This window comes from Globicephala melas, chromosome 21, assembly GCF_963455315.2.
Source record: "Globicephala melas chromosome 21, mGloMel1.2, whole genome shotgun sequence".
In the NCBI taxonomy this organism is placed as follows: Eukaryota; Metazoa; Chordata; class Mammalia; order Artiodactyla; family Delphinidae; genus Globicephala; species Globicephala melas.
In genome coordinates, this window is record NC_083334.1 from 3,732,441 (window position 1) to 3,741,487 (window position 9,047).

Here is a 9,047-nt window from a genome sequence, read left to right on the forward strand (position 1 = left end):
GAGGCAACAGGGAAGATTATTGTACTAGGGGACCTCCCTGTAATTTTTATTATATTTTATCATAGTTATTATGCACAATTAATTGTTATAATTACCTTATATTATCATTGTACATACGGCAACATGTAACTAGTGAAAAGATGCTCCCAACCAGGAACATTCTTCCCTTTCCACTAATCCTACTGCACTTAATCCCACGTCCAACAGCTTTTGCCTAAAAAGTTCCACTGAACTTTCTCTTCCAAACCATACCAGTTCCTTCTTCAAAAGCTTTTAAGACAAAATACCCTTGTGATTACTTCATAGCCACCAGTATCCGTTCCCTCTCAAACTCTACTTTATTCTCTTTCCTTGTTTGCATGCTGTTTTCTTTGGCTGCATTTCATTATCCTGCACTCCCTAAGGATATAGACTGAATCTTCTGTGTCTTCTGTTCTTCCTAATTGTGCTGAGTACAAGAGTGGATATTCAATATTTTTTAAGTTAAGGTGAAATATAAGGAATGTCTCCTAGTAAATATTCTGGAGCATATAACTAACTTTAAGAGAGTAAGAGCCTATCTCTCCACTGTTGCTCCTCAGAAATTATGTAATTGTTGTCCGGTAAGAGTAACCATGTAATACTTTTTTATTATTAGTGGTGAGTCTCCCGGCCTCTGCGAAGAGGTGCGGATCGATTTTCAGCTTATGTTAATCGACACCATGAACCTTATAAAGAAAGCTGCTCATTGTTACCAAGAGCAGACAGAACCCAGAGGGTGTTCAACAGTCTGTCAGCGACAAATGAAACTAAGCCAAAGTCACAAATTACACAGAAACGTGCTCTTTGTAAAGGAGTGTGACTGTACATGTAGGTGTGGCTGTCTGCATGTATATATTCAAACAAATTTTGGTAAGCTTTGGACTGTGTACTGAATTCTTATTTGACTGTAACATGGCTCAGCAAAAATATTTATTGATATTTCAGAAAAATACATTTAAAACACCTTGTAAAGAAGTTATCCTGGGAGAAAATTATACTCAAATCAAACCATAATAATTTAGTGTTTTGGGCTTGGAAGGATAATATTTGTGATAGGTGAATAGGGCATTTATTATTTTTCCAAAGTTGAACTATATTTTAAGAAATGTAATTACTCCATACATAAGAATTCAGAATACAACATCAACAGAGGGAAAAAAAGAAGTAGAAAAGTGTACTTATTCTACACTATAGCAAACTTACCAAGGCTTTAAACGAATATATATTTATAAAATTGCTTCTGACAACTCACATGATCTGATTATGTGGCAGGATACTCTGACGAAGGATTTGATTACATGGTGCATTGAGCTGTGGCTGGTAAATAATAGCCTTCCCTGTTCATGCTTCTACTTATTGTTGGGAAAGAGACAGAATCTTGAGAATTAGTTTAGATCATAAACAAATCAATTACTGATTCAAGACCTAGGATGGCATGACATTTATGTTATGCCACTGAATTTTGTGAATGGATAATAAATTTTTCTAAAGAGGATGTTAATTTTGATTAGGTCAACTGTGCTTATAGTAAGCGGTCCATGTCAAAGATTTCTTCCATCTGTGCTGAACGATTGCATAGGCCTGTAAAGACGTTTCTTAGGTAGAGGTGAAAAAGTCATTAATCACGCTTTTCTGGGGCAAGAATTGCCTAAGACTCTGTATTCAAGTTCTGTGTAAGAGTTAAAATAAGTGATAATTTACATATTAGGGGAAAATTTAAATATTAGGGGAAGAGTTTGAATTTGGGAGAGAAGAATTTCAGGAAAGCGTACAGTTTAAGCTATAAAAATCATAATTAATTTTAATATAATTATTAAAAAACTAGTTGTCTTTATATTGCATTTCCTGTTAAGTAAATGTGCTTGGCACAAAAACAGATGCCATGGCAAACCCCACTGAACTCAATTGTAGGATTTATATTATAAATAAGTGTATACCTGTATGTGTGTGTTTATGTATATTTACAGATGATATGAGGAAAAATTTTATATATATATATACATATATATCCCAAAGAATCAAAAATATTGCTGTAGCAAGTAATTCATCTCAGAAATGCAAAGTACTCACAATGGGAATAGTGATGTTAGTGAATGTGAATTATGCATGTAAATTGTGAAGGTTGTATGCATTATAAAACAGATTGGGTAAAGTTTAAATTTACTTGGCTTTATTCAGTTTATTTTTTGACTCGAAGTTTGTGATGTGTAGATATTTTATTTACATATGGCATAGTGTCTTACACCAGTAAAGGTGTTCAATAAATATTATTTGATTTTAACTATGAAATTTATAAATAATTCCACATCTTCTGACACAGATAAAAACTAATGATTTATGTGACTTTTAATAATGAAGATTAATATGATTTCCAACAGTATCTTTACTGTATGATTTTTACTGTTCTTATTGCATAGACGGATCACGGTAGAAATGTTGGATCAGCCAGTTGATCCAGTCTCATTATCATCTGGAACTGCAGGGAAGATATAGACAGCATTTCCTAGACCATCTTTAAGCTAGGAGTCCTGATATAGTGGGTGAATCACTGTTCCCACGTGGCAGCTGCCGCGTGGCTCTGGAGACAAGTGGTCTGGAGCACACTTCCTGGTTCCCAAATTGAAGCCAAGTTATTGTGTTCCTGAAGCCAGAATTTTACGAAGTTATTTTTTATCCCGAGTGTGGATAAAAAGTAGTCTTGTGTCCAGCATTGACACAATGGCTTTCTGAACACAGTAGTTCCTTCTCATCTGAAGTTTCAGTTACCTGTGGTCAACTGCAGTCTGAAAATATTAAATGGAAAATTCCAAGAAGAAACCACTTGTACGTTTTAAACTGTGCACCATTCTGAGTAGCGTGATGAAATCTTGTGCCATCCTGCTTAGTCCTGCCTGGGAACTGTCATCCCTTTGCTCAGCATATCCCACTCATTAGTCACTTAATAGCCGTCTCAGTTGTAAGATGACTGTGGAAGTATAGCAGTGCTTGTGTTCCAGTGGCCCTTATTCTAATAATGTCCCCAAAGTGCAAGAGTAGTGATGCTGGCAATTCGGATATGCCACAGAGGAGCCATAAAATGCTTCTTTTAAGTGAAAAGTTAAAAGTTCTCCACTTAATAAGGAAAGAAAAAAGTTGTGTGCTGAGGTTGCTAAGATCTACAGTAAGAGCAAATCTTCTCTTTGTGAAATTGTGAAGGAGAAAGGAAATTCGTGTTATTTTTGGTGTCACTCTTCAAAATACAAAAGTTATGGCCAGTGTGTGGGAAGTGCTGGGTGAAGATGGAAAAGGCATGGTTTGTACAATAAGATATTTTGAGAGAGAGAGAGAGAGAGACCACACTCACATAACTTTTACTATAATATATTGTAATTGTTCTATTTTATTAGTAGTAGTTGTTGTTAATCTCTTCCTGTGCCTGATTTATAAATGAAGCTTCATCATAGGTATTTATGTATAGGAAAAACAGTGTACATAGGGTTTGGTACTGTCGATGGTTTCGGGCATCCACTAGGGGTCTTGGAACGTGTCCACGGCAGCTAAGTGGGGACCACACTGCAGCAGAGGCAGCAGCTCTCCTGATGGGCAGGCTGTATGGTGATGCATGGGAAGGCGTTTACCAAGCCAAAACTAGCCCCTACGTCTACAGCCTTCTCAACAATCTTGTAAGCACCTAAATTCCTAAATTTAATCGGTTAATGCTTGTAATACCTAAAGTTATTTCTATCAATATTACCTACATACAAATCTTAATTGTTACACAGATTAAGTTACTGATAAAACCTCGTGTCATTTCCCTAATTTTATTATATATTATGTTGCTTAAGTTGAGCAGACTGGGATTTTGGAATAGTTTCTAAAAATTTAAATGCTAGGATACCTATTTTGGAGGTTTTGATGAAATAACAAGAAGAATATATTTTATCTTTCAACCAATATATATTTATTCAGTGTGGGTCCCATGACACCCACGGGGATAGATGCTGGGGATTTAACTGTAAACTATACAGAGTTCCTACTCTCTAAAATAGCAGTGTATATTACGGGGAAAAGATAGGTAAATACAGAAATTAATATGCAGTTTAGTAATACAACAGCGAAAATCATGCGTGAAATTTTTTTTAAAAAATGTGTTTTTTCTGACATATCAGGCAAACTTCTATAAAATAGACACTTGGCAAGAGTTAACCGGTCAAGTCCTGTGGGGAGTGGAAGAAGGGCTCCCACAGCACTCCTGGCTCTAAGAATCATTAAGCTGTTTTCCTGCAACAATAAACCATTTCGTGTTGCTCGACCGTAAAATACAAAGGGATGAGAGGTTAAGTAGAGACTTAGTAGTCCAGCAGACCCCATCATGAATGACATTTTGTGGCTTTATAGCAATTTTCAACAAGACCCAGGAGAAAGGGTCAACACTGGCATGATTCAGACCAGGAAAAGATGACCTTATGTTAATGTGGATAATATTTTTTCAGCGTTTGTGAGGAGGCTATGTCAAGGGTATGAGATAACAACTAAACAGGTGTCGAAATAGAGTAGGCCAAGAAAGTGAGAGGCGTTTGAAGGTAATTTCCAACTCCATGCCGACTGGAGCAGGAGCTAAAAGGAAAGAAGGTGTCTAAGTGGGTTATCAAGTTCTGGCCCGAGTGGATAGATGTATGTTGACAATACTAAGATTAAAAACAAAGTAAAGAAAATATAGATAAAAAGTAGATTGGGACTGCATATGATTGATGTTTCATATTTTACATATTTGTATATTAACTTGGGTTGTAGCCCAGTTTTACCTGACAATCATCTTTTCTCTTCATTATGTTATTTTACGTATCTTTCAACGGGTATTTTGTTGTTGTTGATCTTATACGTCTGAGGAGGAAGCCGTTAATTCCCATGTAGATCACTAGAATGTGGCTATGTAGGCATATTGATTCTTTCCTTCTTTGTAAACCTAATATTATACTCTGTAAAGGCATAGTATATTATACATGTCCATTCTTTTTGCTGACCTGTATGTTGCTGGAATGATTGTTTAAAAAAAGACAATGTAAAGTTGCTGGCATATCAATACTCTTTCTCATTAAATATGTTCATATTTATTTTCCAAAAACGATCCCATTTTGGAGATATTTGAGATTAAAAATGTTATAATCACACAGTGTGTGTGTGTGTGTGTGTGTGTCTGTGTCTGTGTCTCGCAGGTATCTCAAACTTTTCAAAGAGTTCTATATTCTAGCACATACGCAAGCCAGTCCATGTCCACACATGTCCACACACACACACACATTTGTAGGCTCTGTATACTTTCAACCTCAATGCAGACTTGACTAGATTGCTAAGTGGAACTTTTAGAGAAGGCTAAGGAATGAGAACTGTGAAATTTTCTTTGTAGTAGCCTTTTATACTTTAAAATATTCATAACTATTGAGACAGTACCACTTCACAAGATTTATTATATGGAAACTATTATAAGTTGAAAAACATTTCTGTGTTATGTGGTTTCTGTATCACCATAATATGAAAAGTAGAAGCTACATTTAGGTTCATCAGAGGGAAATGGTTAAAAAAAAAAAAGTAAACTTTCATATAATAGAATATTACACAGTTCCTAAAACTAAGATCGTCGAGTAACTAATAATGTATTTATGATATGAATAATATGACATAGTAAAAATAAGTATTATAGAAAAATCACCTTTATAATACATTAACTTTTAAATTTCTTATTAATGAAGTTATAGGCAGTTTTACTTCTATATATTTTCAAAATAAAAATAAAATAATTGTATAAAAACAAAGTGGAATTCTAGAAATTGTTCTTGAATTCACTAACTTTTATATAAGTCTCATCTCTTTCATTGTATTTTATTATTATAATTAAACACAAACAAGCAAATAAATAATACTGGCAAAATTACCTTGCTCCACCTTTTACTTGATGTGTCAAATCAAAATACATACTGAAAAAGCCTTTTGAAATGTAGCACATTATTATTAGTTGGCAGAATTAGAAGCATCGGTGTCATTTATATATCACTGCAACGGTGAACCATATCATAGAAAGAACATATAAATTCTTCATATAAATTTTTCATGTAAAGAATCCTGAACTAGTGGTAGATAAACTTGGTTTCAACACAATATCACCTTGTTCATAAGAACTGTAGCCTTGAAACTTTAAAATATGACAGACTAATGTTTTCATGAGTAAATTTAATGTACTGAAAATAAAAATTAAGAAAAAAAAGAATTATAGCCTTGAGCCAAGAACTTCATGTTGGTGGGAAAACATCAGTTTCCATATGTATAAATTGAAGAAAAAAAGTTAGTGCTTATTAATAAAGAAATATAAGTGTTTCTTAGAGGGAATATAATATCTGATCCTATACATTTTGCCTTGGGAAATATTCTTCTCATTTGCAGTGAAAGATGAAAGAGTCCTATCAAACATTTAGTGTTAGCTGAAGAGACCAATCATTTTTTCTAAGTGATTTCTTCATCAAATTGGAAAATAAAGAACAAATAATAATTTTTGAGATAATAGAAGTATAGCTGTATTTAATAATATGTATTTTATCTCCTAGTATGTTTATGCATACCATGGTATAATGATATAAAATAAAATTAGAGTTATTCCAAATTGTTAATTAATTACAGAACAATACTTCTCTCTTTGGAATGGGTGACCAGGGCTGCCATTCATGGTGTTGCAGAATGGGCAGTGCATAGCCAGCCCTGCTCTATGCAGAGGAAATGGAGACATAGAATAACAAGGGCAAATTTAAAAATCACCAGGATAATTTTGGCAATAAAACAAAATATGTACTTTTTTTTTTTTTTTTTTTTGCTTAATCATCTAAGTATTTCACAGATAAAATCTGGGGCTATTCTACTTCTTGATTGTTTTAATAATCCATTTCACTTTTGACTGCTCTATGTAACTTGTAAATTTAATTCTTGAAAACAGGCTTGAAGTACAGAACAAAGATTATAATGGTTTGCTTTTGGAGATTATCAGTCTTGCTCCTGGATGCACATGTGAAATAATTCTCATGATCTACTGGCTAGTAGTTTTTGCTACACTAAACTTTCTCTCTCATTAAGTTTTTATATATACATATATGTACATTTTAATACTATATATTTTTATCTCATTAAGTTTTAACATAGACAGATAACAAGTCGTGTGTGTGTGTGTGTGTACCATCTAAAACCTTAACTGTTAAGACAAAAAATGGGTGTTTTGAAATAAGGTATATTGGTGTTATATAAAAAAAAATGTACGGAACACAAAAATAATGTAAGACCTAAGGCAGGTTAATGGGAAAAAGTTTAAGAATCAGCTAGAAGAGTGTCCTTTTCTCAGGAGGGCTCTGCTAGTGAGATTGCTCTAGTATGATCTTATGTTTCCCTGGTAGGATATGTTATCACTTAACAACCAGTTGAGAATCCTGGTACTAAGATATTGTAGATGAACTCAGATAAGGGAGTGCTTTTCCTCCTGCCATGTTACTGTATTAATTTCTTAAGCTCAGTTGTTCTTTCTGTAACTTATCTTAGGTCTCTTGTGTGCCACTGCTTCTTACTTTAAGTATATAACAAGTATCGTGTTGACACCTATAAACGAATGTCTTATATATTGTATAACTTAAAAACCAAAGGAAGTCACAGATATTACAATATACTTTAATATTTTATCAAGGAACCTTTGTGATTCCTTCTACTGGATACATATAAAATAAGTGCTTCTTCATCACATTCCTAAATAAAAAGAAAAAATTAAATAACTGTTCAGAAATATTACTTCTAGATATTATTAGTTATATGGAAGATATAGATTACTAGTCTCATTATCTTTTGGAATTTATTATTATAATCATTATTATTATTGAGAATGGAGAAATACTATATACTGATTACACAGCATGACAGATAAAAATGTATTTATATATTACATGACTACCATTCCTAACAAGAAGAATCTCCAACAGATGTATAAAATTTTCAGATTTGATCTCTATTTTATGAAAATTATTCAGTGGAAATTATATTAAGGAGGAAATAATAATTATTTTGAAGGAAATGTTTCATACAAATAATTATCTTAAAATTACAAATGTGCAAATATTTGCAGAAAAATTAATTTACATGTTTTCCAGCTAAAATTCACAGAACGGACTACTGTATTCTAGCACATTTATAAATAACAAAATCAAAAACTAAATAATATCCAAATGCTATGGGAATGAATTATTATTGAATGCAAAGAGTATTTTATATCTGTTTTCTTTTTTGGTAAATAAATTATGTAATATTCTTCATAAACAAAATTAGATTTATTTAGGATAAGAGTTCCATATGGGAGGAAAAAACACTATTTTCAAATTTGATTTTGGCTTTTATCCCAAAACAGGAATCAGGATTCATTCCATTGAAGGCTACAAAACAGAACCAAGAAAATCACTGAATGATTGGTTTTCCTATATTCCAGGTTTTTGATGCATCTTCTGTGCAAAATGTGATTCCTCTCAGCAGTATTGATCAAGCAGCAAGGAGCCAGCCATAAGCAGCTTAGAGGTAAGTGGAGGGAATGCAAATTTAAAGCAAACAAAAGAACATAATAAAATATCATAATGGTTGCAACAGAATAAATCCTGAGTGTTACTCTAAACAAGAGATCTGAGAAAATGAGCAGATAAATGCCAAAGGACAGAAACGCTGTTGGGGAATTTAAACAGGGTTATCTCAGAACGAACTTTGCAGGAAGAGACAAAGCACATGAACAAAGGCCTGGAAGAGTGTGAGAAGGTGACATCACAGGAACCTGCAAGTGTTTTAGTATGTTACCCTGGAACCGGGAGGAAGCAATAATGAGTGATAATGGAAAAGGAAACATAGGTCAGATCATGAAGATGTGCACCACACTGAAGCATTTTGTCTTTTGCTGAGAGAAATTGGGTTCCATTGAATAGTTTTAAGCAAGGGAATGTGTGTTTCAAGTTTAGAACAGAGGTTGGTCAATTTTTAAAAAA

General features: G+C 33.4%; 1 long non-coding RNA gene across 1 annotated transcript in view; it reads left to right on the forward strand.

The window, feature by feature from the left end:
• LOC138842491 (uncharacterized) overlaps nt 1-8,563 on the forward strand; it is a 35,179-nt gene extending 26,616 nt beyond the window's left edge. Inside the window, exon 3 of the long non-coding RNA XR_011377129.1 lies at nt 8,507-8,563. This is a non-coding gene — a long non-coding RNA (uncharacterized lncRNA). The remainder of the gene's footprint in view (nt 1-8,506) is intronic.
• The last annotated feature ends 484 nt before the right edge of the window (nt 8,564-9,047 follow it).